Here is a 21616-nt window from a genome sequence, read left to right on the forward strand (position 1 = left end):
CTAAAAGTAGACATTAGCGGAAAGAGACAATGACATGGTTAAATTGCATTAGCTAATATCTTCCAATTTCAGCTAAGACATGTTACATATGCGTATTTCTCCTAAACCAAACCTTGTGTAAAATGCAAACTAAATGGTTACATTGCATTCTCTATCTGAGCATTTAAGGTAAGACATGCTACATATCTGCATTGAACTAAAAGTAGACATTAGCGGAAAGAAACAATGACATGGTTAAATTGCATTAGCTAATATCTTCCCATTTCAGCTAAGACATGCTACATATGCGTATTTCTCCTAAACCAAACCTTGTGTAAAATGCAAACTAAATGGTTACATTGCATTCTCTATCTGAGCATTTAAGGTAAGACATGCTACATATCTGCATTGAACTAAAAGTAGACATTAGCGGAAAGAGACAATGACATGGTTAAAATTGCATTAGCTAATATCTTCCCATTTCAGCTAAGACATGCTACATATGCGTATTTCTCCTAAACCAAAACATGTGTAAAATGCAAACTAAATGGTTACATTGCATTCTCTGAGCATTTAAGGTAAGACATGCTACATATCTGCATTGAACTAAAAGTAGACATTAGCGGAAAAATAAAATTAATGGTTAAATTGCATCCTATAGCTGAACATTACGCTAACATTTTAAAACTACAGTGGCAATTGTCAAACGAATTAACCATGTTGTGCAAAAATACTCACCAACGAGATAACCAGGGGGCATTTGTCTTTCCTCAAACGGTCTCCACAGGGACGACAGAGAGAGGATGCGGGCATCATGACTAGCCCCTCCAAAATTCGCACACACATGCATAATCCTCATCCGTGCGTCACAAACATACTGCACGTTGAGGCTATGAAAATGTTTGTGATTTCTGAAGGGCAAGTCATCAATTGGAGCACGCAGCGCAATGTGGGTACAATCTATGGTTCCCAACACATTGGGCAATTGAGCAATATCAAAGAATCCCCGCTTTAGGCGCCTCCAATCACCATCATTCTGTGGGAATCCTATGTATTGCTTACTGATACGTACCATGGCATCCAGAAAGTTATCAAACACCACAGAGAATGTACCTTGAGCCAGGCCATGCATGTACATTTCTCCGGATTGAAAACTCCCGGAGGCCAGGACGTAAAGACAACTTAGCATCTTACTCATGGCGGGAACAGCAGTCCTTATTCTTATACGTGGCTCCAAATGAGGTTTAAGAAGATCGTAAAGGCCAATGAGCTGTTCGCGATTGAGCCGATACTTATCATAAACCTCAAAGTCGCTCATGTTTTCCAAGGTGGGTCTCACCCTGTAGACACGAGGACCACGAACCAGATGACCCCTTCGTCTCAGTCTGAGCCGCCGAGGCTGCCTGATTCGATCAACAGCTAGTTCGCCAATAGCAGCACCAGCAGTGTCTACCATGTCATCGTCATCCATCTTTCAAAACAGCGTAACAAGGTATGCACTTGATCTGATGTGGATCACAAATGATGCTTTGGCCATGTTGTTTGGTGGATTTATAGTACAATTAGTCCAATGGTAGTGAGTTTGTAATGATTGCTGATTGTATTCACTTGTTTGTATGTGAGCGGCGCGAATGCTTTCACAGTGGGCGTTTTTTTGTTGTTTGCTGAAATGTTGTTTTCCCCAAATGAATCTCAATGTGAAAGTGTCAAATATCACACATACAGTGCATGTTTGTAATGTTTGATCATATGCGTTATCAATATTTCTTAAACGCGATCTTATAGTAACAAGCACACGTCCAGGCTAACATGAATGAAAGTGCATAGTTGTGTATAATGTGCATCGAATGTGATCGATCAATGTTGCTGCAATATTGTTTGTAAACGATAAAGTAACATCTTCCATCTGTAGTATTGTATATATAAGTGATTGCCGAGCTGTCAATATTGTATGCGTCCCTTTCAAATCGCAATAATAATTCCGAACTTCCCGTCTGCCATCTGTAGTATTGTATATATAAGTGATTGCCGAGCTGTCAATATTGTATGCGTCCCTTTAAAATCGCAATAATAATTCCGAACTTCCCGTCTGCCATCTGTAGTATTGTATATATAAGTGATTGCCGAGCAGTCAATATTGTATGCGTCCCTTTAAAATCGCAATAATAATTCCGAACTTTCCATCTGCCATCTGTAGTATTGTATATATAAGTGATTGCCAAGCTGTCAATATTGTATGCGTCCCTTTAAAATCGCAATAATAATTCAGAACTTCCCGTCTGCCATCTGTAGCATTGTATATATAAGTGATTGCCGAGCAGTCAATATTGTATGCGTCCCTTTAAAATCGCAATAATAATTCAGAACTTCCCGTCTGCCATCTGTAGTATTGTATATATAAGCGATTGCCGAGCTGTCAATATTGTATGCGTCCCATTCAAATCGCACTAATGCTGAATAACTTCCGGCTGTCATCTGTAGTATTGTATATATAAGTGATTGCCGAGCTGTCAATATTGTATGCGTCCCTTTCAAATCGCACTAATGCTGAATAACTTCCGGCTGTCATCTGTAGTATTGTATATATAAGTGATTGCCGAGCTGTCAATATTGTATGCGTCCCTTTCAAATCGCACTAATGCTGAATAACTTCCGGCTGTCATCTGTAGTATTGTATATATAAGTGATTGACGAGATGTAAATATTGTATGCGTCCCATTCAAATCGCACTAATGCTGAATAACTTCCGGCTGTCATCTGTAGTATTGTATATATAAGTGATTGCCGAGCTGTCAATATTGTATGCGTCCCTTTCAAATCGCACTAATGCTGAATAACTTCCGGCTGTCATCTGTAGTATTGTATATATAAGTGATTGCCGAGCTGTCAATATTGTATGCGTCCCTTTCAAATCGCACTAATACTGAATAACTTCCGGCTGTCATCTGTAGTATTGTATATATAAGTGATTGCCGAGCTGTCAATATTGTATGCGTCCCTTTCAAATCGCACTAATGCTGAATAACTTCCGGCTGTCATCTATAGTATTGTATATATAAGTGATTGCCGAGCTGTCAATATTGTATGCGTCCCATTCAAATGGCAATAATACTGAATAACTTCCGGTTGTCATCTGTAGCATTATATATATAAGTGATTTGTGATCTGACAATATTTATTAATTGTCCCATTCAAATCTCCATAATAATGCTGTTCAAAACTGTTATTTACGTATATGTTGTATTGTAGTATTGAGTGATAAAGTTCAGAAAGGGGCGGTACAGTCGTGAATCTGTGATGTGTATGGTTGAATCTTCTAATGACGTCATCATATTATTACCCTGCCTATGTAGTTCAGAAATCCTCATTGTGTTGTTGTATTGTGCTACATTGTTATTGTGTGCGGAATAAAATCTAAATGTGTGCTTTGTGTTTGCGTGATGGGTGATGCGTATTATGTACATGTACGTATATATTGTGATTGTGTCCCACATATGCTGACTTCTATATAGCGGTCTGGAATTGTTGTTCCTTCCCATAAAGTGACATCTGTAATCTGGTGTAATGATGTTCTTCTTGTACGTAATTCCTAATGGTTTATTGTGATGGAATCATGATGTTAAAAGTACAGTAAAATCCATATGTTCTGTTTTGTGATTCCTATAGAGAATGTTATGTGTTTTTCCCCCATCATTTGAATGCACATGTATGAGTGAATGTTAAAAGTAATGTATGTGCATCCATGACTGATCATGTGTTAAGCCTATGTAGATATGCTGTTGCTGCAAGCATATGAGTTGAATAAATGAAATTCAATAATAAATGTAAATGAGAGGTGTTTCCCATTGTGTACTGTTTGTGAATCATGAAAAGTTTAAATTATTTTTGTGTCCGTTTAAATGTAATATTTTTAAAAAAAAAGTTTGTTACTAGTGATGTTGATTTGTAGTTGATGTAATATAAAAGTCTGAAACAATTTAATGGTGTTGTGAATATTCAATAAGTACAATCCATAAGTCCACCATAGGGAAATAGTCATTTCTTGATCTATTTATCATAGCTGGGTCTAACGCAGAAAAGCATGTATTTTCTAGCGCTGCTATTTGGAGTTTTTAGGTCTACGCTATTTGCGTGCGTTAGGGAAATCTGTCTTTCGCGTGCACGAGCACGTCTTCCCCATAGAAGTCAATGGAGGCTCTAAATTTTGGTAATTTTTTTTTTCTAAGACTGGTTTTCCTCGTAAAGTGAGTGACGTCATGAGCTTGTGTGAAAAAGTAACTAAATCGTGTTCATTTTGTAAGAAATAACTTTTTTGTGTATGTCATGTGGTGTATATTGTTTGTATGTATCGATGAGTGTATGTTTGTGATAATATTATTAGTTATATGAAGCTATATGAGGGTCTTTTCCCGTGTGTCAATGTAAGTCAATGGGAAAATGGATTTGTGTTGTTTTTTTTCTAACACCCGAGATCTCGCAACTTTGATCGTTTGTATTTTGATGAAAAATTATTAAATCTGAAAAATAAATATAGTGTAGTGTTTGTATGAGTGTAAGTGTACTTTGTGTAATATTTGTTTTGTGATTCGTGGATGTTTATTTTGTCGGTATATGTTAACTACTGGGTTTGAGCTGTCGGTAGAGATTTGTGCGTTGGGTGTTTTTTGAGTGTCGGTAACTGAACTCTACATACCGGAGTCCGTAAGAAACCAGCGTTAGGAGCCTCTAACGCTGGTTTTCACGGCTAACGCCAAACTCCAAATCTAGGCCATACTGTTTAATGTCATTTTAAAGGGACACAAAACTAATCCCTTGAAAACTATATATATTCAGTACCTTTACTACTTATATTTAATTTTCTGCAGGAAATAAAAAAACTGAAGTGTTGGGCCTGAGAGCAGCTGGAGCGTGCACATTCAGTCTCAATAGAGGTGTCTACAGCTTCTTATTAGCAGTATCTCAAATTAAATTAAACATTTTTCTGGGCTTTTTTTGCAAGAAATTACAGGTAATAAAAAAATAAAAATGCATGCAATTTTAACACTAGCGACACATCAACTCCGTGGATTTAACCCACACAAAATACCACTCTAAACCAGCAGTGCTCTGCCTAGTTGAGTGACTGCTGATTGGGTCGGTGGCAGGTTGTGCTCAGTAGCAGCAGTGCTTTGCGGCTCCCAAGTAGTACTTTATGTTTTTAACTCCTTTGCAGGGGTTAAACACATAGAATTAAAGTGTCGCTAGTGTTAAAATTACATGCGTTACCGAACTACAGCATATAATTTGTTCAATAGAAAGGCCTCTTAAAGGGACATGAAACCCTAAAAATTTATTTCATGATTTAGGTAGAACATACAATTTTAATCAACTTTCCAGTTTACTTCTATTATCAAATTTGCTTAATTCTCTTGGTATCATTTGTTCAAGGACCAGCAATGCACTACTGGTTTGTAACTGAACACATGGGTGAGGCAATGACAATCGGTATATATATGCAGCCACCAATCAGCAGCTAGAACCTAGGTTCTTTGCTGCTCCTGATCTTTCCTAGATAAACCTTACAGCAAAGGATAACAGAAGACGTAAGCAAATAAAAATAGAAGTAAATTGGAAAGTTATTTAAAAGTGTACATTCTATCTGAATCCTAAATGTCTAATTATGACTTTACTGTCCCTTTAAAGGGACACTGAACCCAATTTTTTTCTTTCATGATTCAGATAGAGCATGCAATTTTAAGCAACTTTCTAATTTACTCCTATTATCAATTTTTATTCGTTCTCTTGCTGTCTTTATTTGAAAAAGAAGGACTTTAAGCTAAGGAGCCAGCAAATGTTTGTTTCAGAACCATGGACAGCACTTGTTTATTGGTGCTGTCCAATTACCAAGGACAACCCAGTTTGTTCACCAAAGATGGGCCGGCATCTAAACTTACATTCTTGCTTTTCAAATAAACATACCAAGAGAATGAAGAAAATTTGATAATAGGAGTAAAATAGAAAGTTGCTTAAAATTGCATGCTCTATCTGAATCACGGAAGAAAAATGTTGGGTTCAGTGTCCCTTTAAGTATTAACGGTTCTAAATGTTTAGTGTCTAAGGGATCTATTTTCTATTAAGTAAGAATACAATTCTCTGAGTCAACGATATTCTACACAGTGGTTAGCTTGGAGCAAAAGCTCATTTACATCTCTTCCTTACTGAACACAGCAAAGGATACCGTGAACATAAATTACACCAATTTTTTCAAGCGTAATATACTTGATTTGGTTTTAATTTATAAAACTTTGTAAATGTTTTTTAAAACATTTATTTTACAATAAATTGTTATATGCTGTAAGTTAAGCTTAGTGAGCATTTAGTCCATATTTTTTTTTTCATTGGGGCAGGTAACAAATGCCGATCTTTTTTTTTCTACTCATGGTATACCTGGTGATATACACAGACTTGTGATAAAAACTGTGTTATTATTGATCATAAGGAGCAATCTCCACAACATGTAAATAACTCAGATTATATCATTATTAATATAATAATATTAGCAACAGGAGCAGATGTACTTGAAGTGCAAGGCTAACACTTACAGGTTCTTTTTACTCTTATCTGTCAGATGCCACTAGAAAATTTGGCTCGATTTATCAAGCCTTATTCTCCCCTACGACTGCTGGTTCTCAAAAGAGAAGCTGCTTTCAGTATTTATCAAGCAGCGGTCATCAGATCGCTGCTTTCTACCCTCTTCTCTACCTCTTAGGTGGAGAATTTCTATCTCCCCAGTCTCATCCGACCAGCGAGATTGACAGCTCCTGCCCGCACATGACTGGCTGCGCGTGTGCAGGGGGCAGTGTTACATGGGAGCGCAGAATAGCGCTCGTGTGCAATGCTCAATTCTGCCAGCGGATTGCTACCCACCAGAGGCAAGCTGGGGCGGACAGGGGTGCATATGTACACCCCTGTCCACCCTCGCTTGATAAATCAAGTCCATTGAGGCATTAACAATCTGGCAATTAATGGATTGCTGGAAGCTCTGCTTTAAATTGGCAATAAAGTCAAAATCAAACTTTCAGGATTTTGAAAGAGCATGCAATTTTTTACAACTTTCCTATTTACCTTTTTAATGATCTAATTTGCTTTTTTCTTTTGGTATCCATTGTTAAAAAGCATAACTAGGTAGGCTTAGGAACAGCAATGCACTACTGGGAACTAACCGATGATTGGTGGCTACACATATATGCCTCTTGTCATTGGCTCGCCCGCTGTGTTCAACTACCTCTCAGTAGTGCATTGTTGCTCCTTCAACAAAGGATGCCAAGACAATGAATCAATTTTGATAATAGAAGTAAATTGGAAAGTTGTTAAAAAGTGTTTGCTCTATCTGAAACATTAAAGTAACATTTTGGGTTTTGTGTCCCTTTAACAAAATAAGTAGTGATAGATCAGCAGGGATAGTAATATACCAATAGCCTAGATGAGGAGAATTCTGTATGTAAGCGATAACCAACTTCCTCCTAACACATATAAATGTATAACTATTACAAAACAGGAATAATATAAATATTTGCTAAAAATATCCACTTCACAGGGTCAGATTTAGATAAATTTGTAGGTTGCCCTCTATCTGCTGTTTTTCCCCTCTCAAAAGCTATTTTGAGTTGTTACCACATTGTTGTGCCCACTCACCAGAAGTCCCCAAATCAAAGAATTAAGTTCCACTTTTTCCTGGGGACACACAAGGATGGCATACATTTTTCGGGGATGTACTAAAAGGAATGACAAGGGTGAATGACAAAATGGAATGCCCATAGACTTTAATGGGATGTAAAATTAAAAGTGTTGAAGCAACAAAACTATGAGACATATCAACTAGATATTTACCAGATATGTTCCCCAGGTACAGTAGCATATTCTGAAAATGGGATTATGTGAGATTATAGCTGCTTGTTTCTATGGAATGACAAGGGTGAATGACATAATGAAATGCCCATAGACTATAATGGGGTTACATTTCAAAGTGCTATAGAAACTTAAATATGAGACATATGAACTAGATATTTACCAGATATGTTTCCCAGAACCAGTAACATATTCTGAAAGTGAGATTACGTCATATTATAGCTGCTTTCTATGGAATGACAAGAGTGAATGACAAAATGGAATGTCCATAGACTATAATGGGATTACATTTAAAAGTGCTATAGAAACTAAACTATGAGACATATCAAATAGATATTTACCAGATATGTTCCCCAGGTACAGTATCATATTCTGAAAGTGTGATTATAGCTGCTTTCTATGGAATGACAAAGGTGAATGACAAAATGGAATGCCCATAGACTTTAATAGGATTACATTTAAAAGTGCTAAACCAACAAAACTATGAGACATATCAAGTACATATTTACGAGATATGTTCCCCAGGTACAGTAGCATATTCTGAAAGTGAGATTACACAAGATAATTGCTGCTTTCTATGGAATGACAAGGGTTAATTACAAAATGGAATGTCCATAGACTTTAATGGGATTACATTTAGTGCTATAGCAACAAAAATATCAGACATATCAAGTAGATATTTACCAGATATGTTCCCCAGGTACAGTAGCATATTCTGAGAATGAAATTATGTGAGATTATAGCTGCTTTCTATGGAATGACAAGGGTGAATGACAAAATGGAATGCCCATAGACTATAATGGGGTTAAATGTAAAAGTGCTATAGCAACAAAAATACAAGACATATGAACTAGATATTTACCAGGTATGTTCCCCAGGTACAGTAGCATATTCTGAAAGTGAGATTACTTCAGATTACAGCTGTTTTCTATGGAATGACAAGAGTGAATGACAAAATGGAATGCCGATAGAGTAGATTATAATGGGATTACATTTAAAAGTGCTATAGAAACTAAACTATGAGACATATCAAGTAGATATTTACCAGATATGTTCCCCAGGTACAGTAGCATATTCTGAAAATGAGATTATGTGAGATTATAGCTGCTTGCTATGGAATGACAAGGGTGAATGACAAAATGGAATGCCCATAGACTTTAATGGGATTAAATTTAAAAGTGCTATAGCAACAAAAATACGAGACATATGAACTAGATATTTACCAGATATGTTCCCCAGGTACAGTAGCATATTCTGAAAGTGAGATTACACAAGATAATTGCTGCTTTCTATGGAATGACAAGGGTTAATTACAAAATGGAATGTCCATAGACTTTAATGGGATTACATTTAGTGCTATAGCAACAAAAATATCAGCCATATCAAGTAGATATTTACCAGATATGTTCCCCAGGTACAGTAGCATATTCTGAAAATTAGATTATGTGAGATTATAGCTGCTTTCTATGGAATGACAAGGGTGAATGACAAAATGGAATGCCCTTAGACTATAATGGGATTAAATTTAAAAGTGCTATAGCAACAAAAATACGAGACAAATTAACTAGATATTTACCAGATATGTTCCCCATGTACAGTAGCATATTCTGAAAGTGAGATTACTTCAGATTATAGCTGTTTTCTATGGAATGACAAGGGTGAATGACATAATGGAATGCCCATAGACTTTAATGGGATGACTAACATTAAAAGTGTTGAAGCAACAAAACTATGATACATATCAAATAGATATTTACCAGATATGTTCCCCAGGTACAGTATCATATTCTGAAAATTAGATTATGTGAGATTATAGCTGCTTTCTATGGAATAACAAGGTTGAATGACAAGATAGAATGCCCATAGACTATAATGGGATTAAATTTAAAAGTGCTATAGAAACTAAAATATGAGACATATCAAATAGATATTTACCATATATGTTCCCCATGTACAGTAGCATATTCTGAAAGTGAGACTACTTCAGATTATAGCTGCTTTCTATGGAATGACAAGGGTGAATGACATAATGGAATGCCCATAGACTTTAATGGGATGTAAAATTAAAAGTGTTGAAGCAACAAAACTATGATACATATCAAATAGATATTTACCAGATATGTTCCCCAGGTACATTGTCATATTCTGAAAGTGAGATTACTTCAGATTATAGCTGCTTTCTATGGAATGACAAGGGTGAATGACAAAATGGAATGCCCATAGACTATAATGGGATTAAATTTAAAAGTGCTATAGCAACAAAAATACGAGACATATGAACTAGATATTTACCAGATATGTTCCCCATGTACAGTAGCATATTCTGAAAGTGAGATTACTTCAGATTATAGCTGCTTTTTATGGAATGACAAAATGGAATGCCCATAAACTTTAATGGGATGTAAAATTAAAAGTGTTGAAGCAACTAAACTATGAGACATATCAACTAGATATTTACCAGATATGTTCCCCAGGTACAGTAGCATATTCTGAAAGGGAGATTACTTCAGATTATAGCTGCTTTCTATGGAACGACAAGGGTGAATGACATAATGGAATGCCCATAGACTATAATGGGGTTACATTTCAAAGTGCTATAGAAACTAAACTCTGATACATATCAAATAGATATTTACCAGATATGTTCCCCGGGTACAGTAGCATATTCTGAAAGTGAGAGTACATGAGATTATAGCTGCTTTCTATGGAATGACAAGGGTGAATGACATAATGGAATGCCCATAGACTATAATGGGATTACATTTAAAAGTGCTATAGAAACTAAAATATGAGACATATCAAATAGATATTTACCAGATATGTTCCCCAGGTACAGTAGCATATTCTGAAAATTAGATTATGTGAGATTATAGCTGCTTTCTATGGAATGACAAGGGTGAATGACAAAATGGAATGCCTATAGACTATAATGGGGATACATTTAAAAGTGCTATAGAAACTAAAATGTGAGACATATCAAATAGATATTTACCACATATGTTCCCCAGGTACAGTAACTGCTTTCTATGGAATGACAAGGGTGAATGACAAAATGGAATGCCGATAGACTTTAATGAGATATATATTTAAAAGTGTTGAAGCAACAAAACTATGAGACATATCAACTAGATATTTACCAGATATGTTCCCCAGGTACAGTAGCATATTCTGAAAGTGAAATTATGTGAGATTATAGCTGCTTTGTATGGAATGACAAGGGTGAATGACAAAATGGAATGCCCATAGACTTTAAAGGGTTTTAAACTTAAAAGTGTTATAGCAAGTGTTATAGCAGCAAAACTATGAAACACATTAAGTAGACTTTTACCAAATATCTTTACCAGGTAAAGTAGAATAATCTAAAAGTAAGATTATGTGGTATTGTTGCTGTTTTGTATGGATTTATAAGAGTGAATGACAAAATAGGATGCCCAACATAAGTGACTGATGGTGGCTGTCATTGCCTGAGTCACGCAGAAATTGCATTGCGTTCCCGCTGAAATGAGAGACATATGCTTCCAAATTAGGTATTTTTGCTGTCATTAAGGGCTTAAAGGGACAGTCTACTCCTGAATTTGTATTGTTTAAAAAGATCGATACAGTACTCCCTTTATTACCAATTCCCCAGTTTTGCATAACCAACACTTTTATATTATTAAATGTCTTATCTCTTTGATTACCTTGTATCTAAGCTTCTGCAGGCTTGCCCCTTATTTAAATTATTTTGACAGACTTGAATTTTAGCTAATCAGTGCTGACTCATAAATAACTCCACGGGAGTTATCTATATGGCACACATGAACTAGCAGTATGTAACTGTGAAAAACTGTCAATATGCACTAAAATAAGAGGGCCCTTAAAGGGCTTATAAATTAGCATATGTGTCTACCTACTTTTAGCTTTGAACAAAGAATAACAAGAAAACAAAGCAAATTTGATAAAAGTGAATTGGAAAGTTGTTTAAAGAGACAGTCAAGTCCAAAATAAACCTTCATGATTTCAGAGATTGGAATATGTTCACTACTGGTGGTGATGTATCCCAATCAAAGTGCAGATTACTCCCCTGGAACGCTTTGCTAACTGCCACAGAAGGCCTATAGATACATCATGTCTTCACTATACTCCTCTTGAATGCCCAGCTCACTCCCTAATACCGTCTACACCTACGTCATGACTTCCCTATACTCCCCTGGATTGCCCGGCTAACTCCCGCAGACCGCCTACACCTACTGCATATCTTCCCTAAACTCAACTGGAATGCCCAGCTAACTCCCACAGAACGCCTACATCTACATCATGCAATCTACCTCACATACACCTAGATTTAGAGTTCTGCGTTCTGCCATCAAAAGCAGCGTTAAGGGGTCCTAACGCTGCTTTTTACCGCCCGCTGGTATTTAGAGTCAGCCAGGAAAGGGTCTACCGCTCACTTCCCTACCGCGATTCCAGGCTACTGCAGATCCCCTTACGCCAATTGCGTATCCTATCTTTTCAATGGGATCTGCCTAACGCTGGTATTTGGAGTCTTGGGAGAAGTGAGCGGTAGACCCTCTACCGACAAGACTCCTAACGCCAAAAAAAGTCAGTAGTTAAGAGCTTTATGGGCTAACGCCTGAATATAAAGCTTTTAACTACTGTGCTCTAAAGCAGTGTTTTTCAACCAGTGTGCCGTGGCACACTAGTGTGCCGTGAGAGATCCTCAGGTGTGCCGCGGCAGACTGACAACAGTGCGAGGGGTGTCCCTCTTTCAAATTTTGAAATATTGGTAGGTATGTGACAGGCTCATCAGGCATCATTTACAACCATGACATTGACATTCATTCACAGACAATCATTATGATTGTTTGTGAATGAATGTCAATATGTCATGTATAGTTTGTAGGAGGCATGGCATGACAGCACAGTACAGTGTGTATGTATGTGTAAATATATATATATATATATATATATATATATATATATACACACACACTGTATATATATCCTGTATTAGGCTACAATGTGTGATTTTGTAAAATTTTGGGATGGTGGTGTGCCACAGGATTTTTTAATGTAAAAAAGTGTGCCACGGCAAAAAAAAAGGTTGCAAATCACTGCTCTAAAGTACACTAACACCCATAAACTACCTATGTACCCCTAAACCGAGGCCCCCCCACATCGCCGCCACAATTTTTTTTAACCCCTAATCTGCCGACCAGACATCACCGCCACCTACGTTATACTTATGAACCCCTAATCTGCTGCCCCTAACATCGCCGACCCCTATATTATATTTATTAACACCTAAACTGCCCCCCCCAACGTCGCCGTTACCTAACTACACTTATTAACCCCTAATCTGCCGACCGGACCTCGCCGCCACTATAATAAATGTATTAACCCCTAAACCGCCGCACTCTCGCCTCGCAAACACTATAATAAATTGTATTAACCCCTAGTCTGCCCTCCCTAACATCGCCGCCACCTACCTAAATTATTAACCCCTAATCTCCCGCCCGCACCGTTGCAGCTACTATAATAAAGTTATTAGCCCGTAAACCTAACTCTAACCCTAACCCTAACACCCTAACATAAATATAATTTATATTAAACGAAATAATATTCCTAAAATTAACTAAATTGTTCCTATTTAAAACTAAATACTTACCTATCAAATAAACCCTACTATAGCTACAATATCATTAATAATTACATTTTAGCTATTTTATGATTTATATTTATTTTACAGGCAACTTTGTATTTATTTTAACTAGGTACAATAGCTATTAAATAGTTAAGAACTATTTAATAGCTACCTAGTTAAAATAAATACAAAATTACCTTATTATGGGGGGCTTTTTTATTTTATTAGGGGGCTTAGATTAGGTGTAATTAGTTTAAACTGCTTGTAATTCTTTTTTATTTTTTGTAATTTAGTGTTTGATTGTTTTTGTATTATAGAATAGTTTATTTTATTGTATTTAATTTTAGGTAATTGTAGTTAATTTATTTAATTAATTTAATGATAGTGTAGTGTTAGGTTTAATTGTAACTTAGGTTAGGATTTATTTTACAGGTAATTTTGTATTTATTTTAACTAGGTAGCTATTAAATAGTTCTTAACTATTTAATAGCTATTGTACCTAGTTAAAATAAATACAAAGTTGCCTGTGAAATAAATATAAATCCTAAAATAGCTACAATGTAATTATTAATTATATTGTAGCTATATTAGGGTTTATTTGATAGGTAAGTATTTAGTTTTAAATAGGAATAATTTAGTTAATTTTAGGAGTATTATTTAGTTTAATATAAATTATATTTATGTTAGGGGGGTGTTAGGGTTAGGGTTAGAGTTAGGTTTATGGGTTAATAACTTTATTATAGTAGCGGCGATGGTGCGGGCGGGAGATTAGGGGTTAATAATTGTAGATAGGTGGCGGCGATGTTAGGGAGGGCAGATTAGGGGTTAATACAATGTATTATAGTGTTTGCGAGGCGGGAGTGCAGCGGTTTAGGGGTTAATACATTTATTATAGTGGCAGCGAGGTCCGGTCGGCAGATTAGGGGTTAATAAGTGTAGTTAGGTAGCGGTGATGTTGGGGGGGCAGATTAGGGGTTAATAAATATAATATAGGGGTCGGCGATGTTAGGGGCAGCAGATTAGGGGTTCATAGGGATAATGTCGGTTGCGGCGGTGTCCGGAGCGGCAGATTAGGGGTTAATAATAATATACAGGGGTCAGCGATAGCGGGGGCGGCAGATTAGGGGTTAATAAGTGTAAGGTTAGGGGTGTTTAGACTCGGGGTTCATGTTAGGGTGTTAGGTGCAGACTTAGAAAGTGTTTCCCCATGGGAAACAATGGGGCTGCGTTAGGAGCTGAACGCTGCTTTTTTGCAGGTGTTGGTTTTTTTTTCAGCCAGCTCAGCCCCATTGTTTCCTATGGCGTTATCGTGCAAGAGCACGTTTTCCCATCTTACCGCTACCGTAAGCAACGCTGTTATTGAGAGTTGAAGTGGAGCTTAGTTAGGCTCAACGCACCCTTTCTTGAGCCTAACGCAGCCCCTCAGACAACTCTAAATACCAGCGTTGTTGGAAGGGTGCGTTGGGAAAAAATGTGTTAGCTACGCAGCTTTTTACCGACAAAACTCTAAATCTAGGCGTAAGAAATTATACAAAAAACAAGCTCACTTCTATCCATGACCTCTTTATCTCCCGCTCCCTCAACCTTCTGGCTTTAACAGAAACCTGGCTCTCTCCCCTATACACAGCATCCACTGCTGCTCTGTAACATGGGGGTCTCCACTTCAACCACACTCCTAGGTCTGGTAATAGACAAGGAGGTAGTGTAGGTATTTTACTTTCCCCTCGTTGCACCTTTCAACAAATTCAACCAATCTCTTCCCACACATTTTCCTCATTCGAATCCCACATGATTTGCTTATTCTCTCTATACGTGTTGCAGTAATATACCGACCCCCTGGCTACTCAACTCAATTTCTAGATCACTTGGCTGCCTGGTTACCTTATTTCCTCAGACACCCCTGCCCTCATTCTTTTTTGTCACAATGGACTGACTCTCCCACTCATAAAGGTGGTCACTCCCTTGACTGACTAGACCACCATCTCCTCACTTGCAACATCACCTCCCTCCCTACAACTCTCCCTCCGTCTACTCCTTACACCAAACTTCACAGAAGCATTATGTCTTAGATCAGCAACAGCTTGTTAATTCCCTCAAACCTCTCCTCTCATCCATCTCCTCCTTTTTATGCCCTGATCAATCTATCTGCCACTATAATTCCACCCTTACATCGGTCCTTGACAATCTCTCTTACCATAGCTGGAAATCACACACTCATCCTCAGCCCTGGCATACTCCTTTGACACGGTACCTATGCAGATGTTCCCATACTGCTAAGCGGCACTGGAGAAAATCTCAGAGTTCAGCTCACTACAAGTTCATCTTGAACTCCTACTATTCTGCCATTAATCTCTATAAGCAACATTACTTCTCTACTCTTATCTTTACTTTCTTCAAACCCAAAATGTCTGTTCTCCACATTCAATACTCTTCTCCGCCCACCCTCACCTCCTAATACAACTTCTCTGTCAGCTCAAGATTTTACCAGCTACTTCAATAGCAAATCAACTCCATTAGAAACTAAATTAGCTCTCAACATACTTCTCTCACCTCCTCAAATGCTTGCAATCAACAACAACCCACATAGCCATAAATGTAGCTCTTTCTCCCCTGTAACTGAGGAAGAAGTCTCTGCACTTAAACTGTGCTCTCACCTCACTACCTGTCCCCTTGACCCTATCCCCTCACAGCTACTCCGCTCCCTCTCTTCCACCCTTACCCCTATACTAACACACATTTTCAACCTCTCACTCTGTATATTTACCTCATCTCTGAAACATGCACTGGTCACACCTCTCCTCAGAAAACCTTCTCTCGATCCAACCTCCCCATCCAACTAATGCCCTATTTCCCTACTCCATCTTGTCTCAAAGCTTCTCGAAAAGCTAGTATATGCACACCTATCCCATTTCCTTACATTAAACTCCCTCCTTGACCCACTGCAATCTGGATTTCGTCCCCATCACTCCACAGAGCAATCACACAATCGTTACAGCAATCGTTAAGATTACCATCGACCTATTTACTGCAAAATCAAAAGGCCACTTCTCTTTGCTTATCCTCCTTGATCTGTCCGCAGCTTTTGTCCACCCTCTTTTACTCCAAACCCTCCAATCCTTCAGCATTTGTGACACAGCCCTCTCGTAGTTCTCTTCCTACCTGTCTAACCATAACTTTATTGTCGCCTTCTCTGGGGCTTCCTCTGCCCTGTTACCACTTTCTGTTGGTGTACTGCAAGGCTCCGTCCTCGGTCCCCTTCTCTTCTCAATCTACATGTCATCATTAGGTTCCCTAAGTCCCACGGGTTCCAATATCATTTGTATGCCGACGACACTCAAATCTACTTCTCTGCACCAGACCTATCTCTTTCCTTGCTAACCCGATGTCCTCTCACTACCTCAAACTAAATCTCTCCAAATCTGGGGTCCTTATTTTCACCCCTTCTTCCAAAATCTCCACCCCTAATCTCTCTGTCGACAGCTCCATCATTACCCCTACCCTGCATGCCTGCTGTCTTGTGGTCGCACTTGACTCAGATCTTTCTTTCACTACTCACATTCAGTCATTGGCTAAATCCTGCCGCCCCAACCTTAAAAACTTCTCTAAAATTAGACATTTCCTTACACAAGACACAACTAAGATTTTAATCCACTCTCTCATCCTTTCCCGCCTCGACTACTGCAATTCTGTCCTCTCTGGTCTCCCTAGCTCCCTAGCCTAGTCTAACTCTTTTTGAAATCCATAATGAATGGCTCAGCCAGGCTCATCTTCTTTACACATCACTCTTCATCTACTTCACCTCTCTGCCAATCCCAGCACTGACTTCCTCTTGCCTCCAGGATTAAACACAAAATTCTCACTATGACATACAAAGCTATCAACTGCACTGCTCCCCCCTATATCTCGGACCTTGTCTCCAAATATTCTCCCTCTGTCCCCTTCGCTCTGCTCACGACCTCCTACTCTCTCTTGTAACCTCCTCAAATTCCCATTTACAGGACTTCTCCAGACTGGCTCCCATCTTGTGGAACTCTCTGCCTCGCTCCACAAGACTCTCCCCTAGTTTTGAAAGCTTCCAGAGCTCCCTAAAGACTCTACTGTTCAGGGATGCATACAACCTACGCTAACCTTTCTTTATACCAGTTCCTCTCCTCCATTGCTATCCCCTGAACTCCCTTAGCATGTAAGCCTAAGAGTCCAGCTGTTTGTTGATCACCTTCTCAAGAGATGACTACAACAGTGCAACTCTTGGCAGGGCCCTCTACCCATTTGATCCCTATAATTGTTTTGTTGTACTCCGTCTTTGTTAATAGCGCTGCGGAATCTGTTGGCGCTCTACAAATAACCGATAATAATAAATAATAATAATATCTATGTAATATGTGTCATAGTTTTGCTGCTATAGCATTTGAAACATTACATCCTATTAAAGACTAGGCGCATTCCATGTAGTCATTAACACTTGTCATTTCATAGAAAGCCGCAATAATCTCACGTTATCTCACTTTCAGAATATGCTACTGTATCTGGGGAACATATCTGGTAAATATCTATTTGATATGTCTCATAGATTTGTTGCTATATCACTTTGAACTTTACATCCCATTAAAGTATATAGGCATTCCATTTTCTCATTAACCCTTGTCATTCCATATAAAGCAGCTATAATCTCACATATTCTCACTTTCAGAATATGACACTGTACCTGGGGAACATATCTGGTAAATATTTTTTAGATATGTCTCATAGTTTTGTTGCTATAGCACTTTTAAATGTAATCCCATTAAAGTCTATGGGCATTCCATTTTGTCATTAACCCTTGTCATTCCATAGAAAGCAGCTATTACCTTGTGTAATCTCCCTTTCACAATATGCTACTGTACCTGGGGAACATATCTCTTATATATGTACTTGATATGTCTCATAGTTTTGTTGTTATAGCACTTTTAAATGTAATCCTATTAAAGTCTATGGGCATTCCATTTTGTCATTCACCCTTGTCATTCCATAGAAAACAGCTATAATCTGAAGTAATCTCCCTTTCAGAATATGTTACTCTACCTAGGGAACATATCTGGTAAATATCTATTTGATATGTCTCATATTTTAGTTTCTATTGCACTTTTAAATGTAATCCCATTATAGTCTATGGGCATTCTATCTTGTCATTCACCCTTGTCATTCCATAGAAAGCAGCTATAATCTGAAGTAATCTCACTTTCAGAATATGTTACTGGTTCTGGGGAACATATCTGGTAAATATCTATTTGATATGTCTCATATTTTAGTTTCTATATCACTTTAAAATGTAATCCCATTAAAGTCTAAGGGCATTCCATTATGTCATTCACCCTTGTCATTCCATAGAAACCAGCTATAATCTGACACAATCTAATTTTCAGAATATGCTACTGTACCTGTGGAACATATCTGGTAAATATCTATTTGATATGTCTGATATTTTTGTTGCTATAGCACTTTTAAATTTAATCCCATTAAAGTATATGGGCATTCCATTTTGTCATTCACCCTTGTCATTCCATAGAAAGCAGCTATAATCTGACATAATCTCACTTTCAGAATATGCTACTGTACCTGGGGAACATATCTGGTAAATATCTATTTGATATGTCTCATAGTTTTGTTGCTATAGCACTTTTAAATGAAATCCCATTATAGTCTATGGGCATTCCATTTTGTCATTCACCCTTGTCATTCCATAGAAAGCAGCTATAATCCCCCCCCCCCCCCCCCGAATCTCACTTTCAGAATATGCTACTGTACCTGGGGAACATATCTGGTAAATATCTATTTGATATGTCTCATATTTTAGTTTCTATAGCACTTTTAAATTGAATCCCATTTGTCATTCACCCTTGTCATTCATTCCATAGAAAGCAGCTATAATCTCACATAATCTCATTTTCAGAATATGTTACTGGTTCTGGGGAACATATCTGGTAAATATCTATTTGATATGTCTCATATTTTAGTTTCTATATCACTTTTAAATGTAACCCTATTATAGTCTATGGGCATTCTATCTTGTCATTCACCCTTGTCATTCCATAGAAAGCAGCTATAATCTCACATAATCTAATTTTCAGAATATGCTACAGTACCTAGGGAACATATATGGTAAATATCTATTTGATATGTCTGATATTTGTGTTGCTATATGTTAAGGAAAAATATTTTTTAATTCTGTATATATATTCTTCTTATGGACTGACAAGTGATATTTTTAAACAGTTACATTTCTTTTTGTCAATTCAGCTAGTACATAAACTGCTGTATATGCAAAGTAAGTATTTTCAGCTACAGTAACACCCAAAGTTTGTATGGACAAGATAAGAAGACCACGAGGTGCAAAATGTGAAGATTCTCAGAAACACCCAATATGGCCTATAAAAGAGAGACATTGTTGCTATCTAAGGCTGCGCGCCACACACACTCTGTATTACTGTAAAGTGACTGGTTGTCATTTTTGTTGTAATATGTTTAATTGTACAATTATAACCTTATTAATTTGGAACAGCTGTCTTCACGTTATTTTACTTTAACATATAGCACTTTTAAATGTAAGCTTATTATAGTCTATGGGCATTCCATTTTGTCATTCACCCTTGTCATTCCAAAGAAAGCAGCTATAATCTCACGTAATCTGACTTTCAGAATATGCTACTGTACCTGGGGAACATATCTGGTAAATATCTATTTGATATGTCTCATATTTTAGTTTCTATTGCACTTTTAAATGTAATCCCATTATAGTCTATGGTCATTCTATCTTGTAATTCACCCTTGTCATTCCATATAAAGCAGCGATAATCTGAAGTAATCTGACTTTCAGAATATGTTACTCTACCTGGGGAACATGTCTGGTAAATATCTATTTGATATGGCTCATATTTTAGTTTCTATAGCTCTTTTAAATGTAATCTTATTATAGTCTATGGGCATTCCATTTGTCATTCACCCTTGTCATTCCATAGAAAGCAGCTATATTCTCACATAATCTAATTTTCAGATCATGCTACTATACCTGGGGAACATATCTGGTAAATATCTATTTGATATGTCATATATTTTTGTTGCTATTACACTTTTAAATGTAATCCCATTATAGTCTATTGGCATTCCATTTTGTCGTTCACCCTTGTCATTCCATAGAAAGCAGCTATAATCTCACTTTCAGAATATGTTACTGGTTCTGGGGAACATATCTGGTAAATATCTATTTGATATGTCTCATATTTAAGTTTCTATAGCACTTTGAAATGTAACCCCATTATAGTCTATGGGCATTTCATTATGTCATTCACCCTTGTCATTCCATAGAAAGCAGCTATAATCTCACATAATCCCATTTTCAGAATATGCTACAGTACCTGGGGAACATATCTGGTAAATATCTAGTTGATATGTCTCATAGTTTTGTTGCTTCAACACTTTTAATTTTACATCCCATTATAGTCTATGGGCATTCCATTTTGTCATTCACCCTTGTCATTCCATAGAAAGCAGCTATAATCTGAAGTAATCTCATTTTCAGAATATGCTACAGTACCTGGGGAACATATCTGGTAAATATCTATTTGATATGTCTCATAGTTTTGTTGCTTCAACACTTTTAATTTTACATCCCATTAAAGTCTATGGGCATTCCATTTTGTCATTCACCCTTGCCATTCCTTTTAGTACATCCCATTTTTCGTTCTGCTTTTTCCTAGTAGTCAAGTCAGACAAACTAGTGCAGTGCGGTAGAATAAGAGGGAAGGATGGGTATTGGGTAAGTGGGACCATATTAAAAAAGTGAAACTGTGAGATTGTAATATAAATTTGTATTTGACTATTTATTTTGCCTTCTATTTAATGTAAATGTGAAAAATGATTATTATTTTTTTTCCAACAATATAACAAAAATGCAAATATGGATTGTAAATAAATATTTGTGGTGTTAGTACTTTTTATTTATTTATATTTTAACGTTAAAATATTAAAAGGTTTTATACATAATTCAGTCACTTGCGTTATGGCCTGTGGGATTAGGATACAAGCTTTAGAGATAAAATCGTTTAATTAGGAAAAACATGTTGTCGACGCAGTTAATTAGCCAGTGATTTC

Source organism: Bombina bombina, chromosome 3 (genome assembly GCF_027579735.1).
Source record: "Bombina bombina isolate aBomBom1 chromosome 3, aBomBom1.pri, whole genome shotgun sequence".
NCBI lineage: Eukaryota > Metazoa > Chordata > Amphibia > Anura > Bombinatoridae > Bombina > Bombina bombina.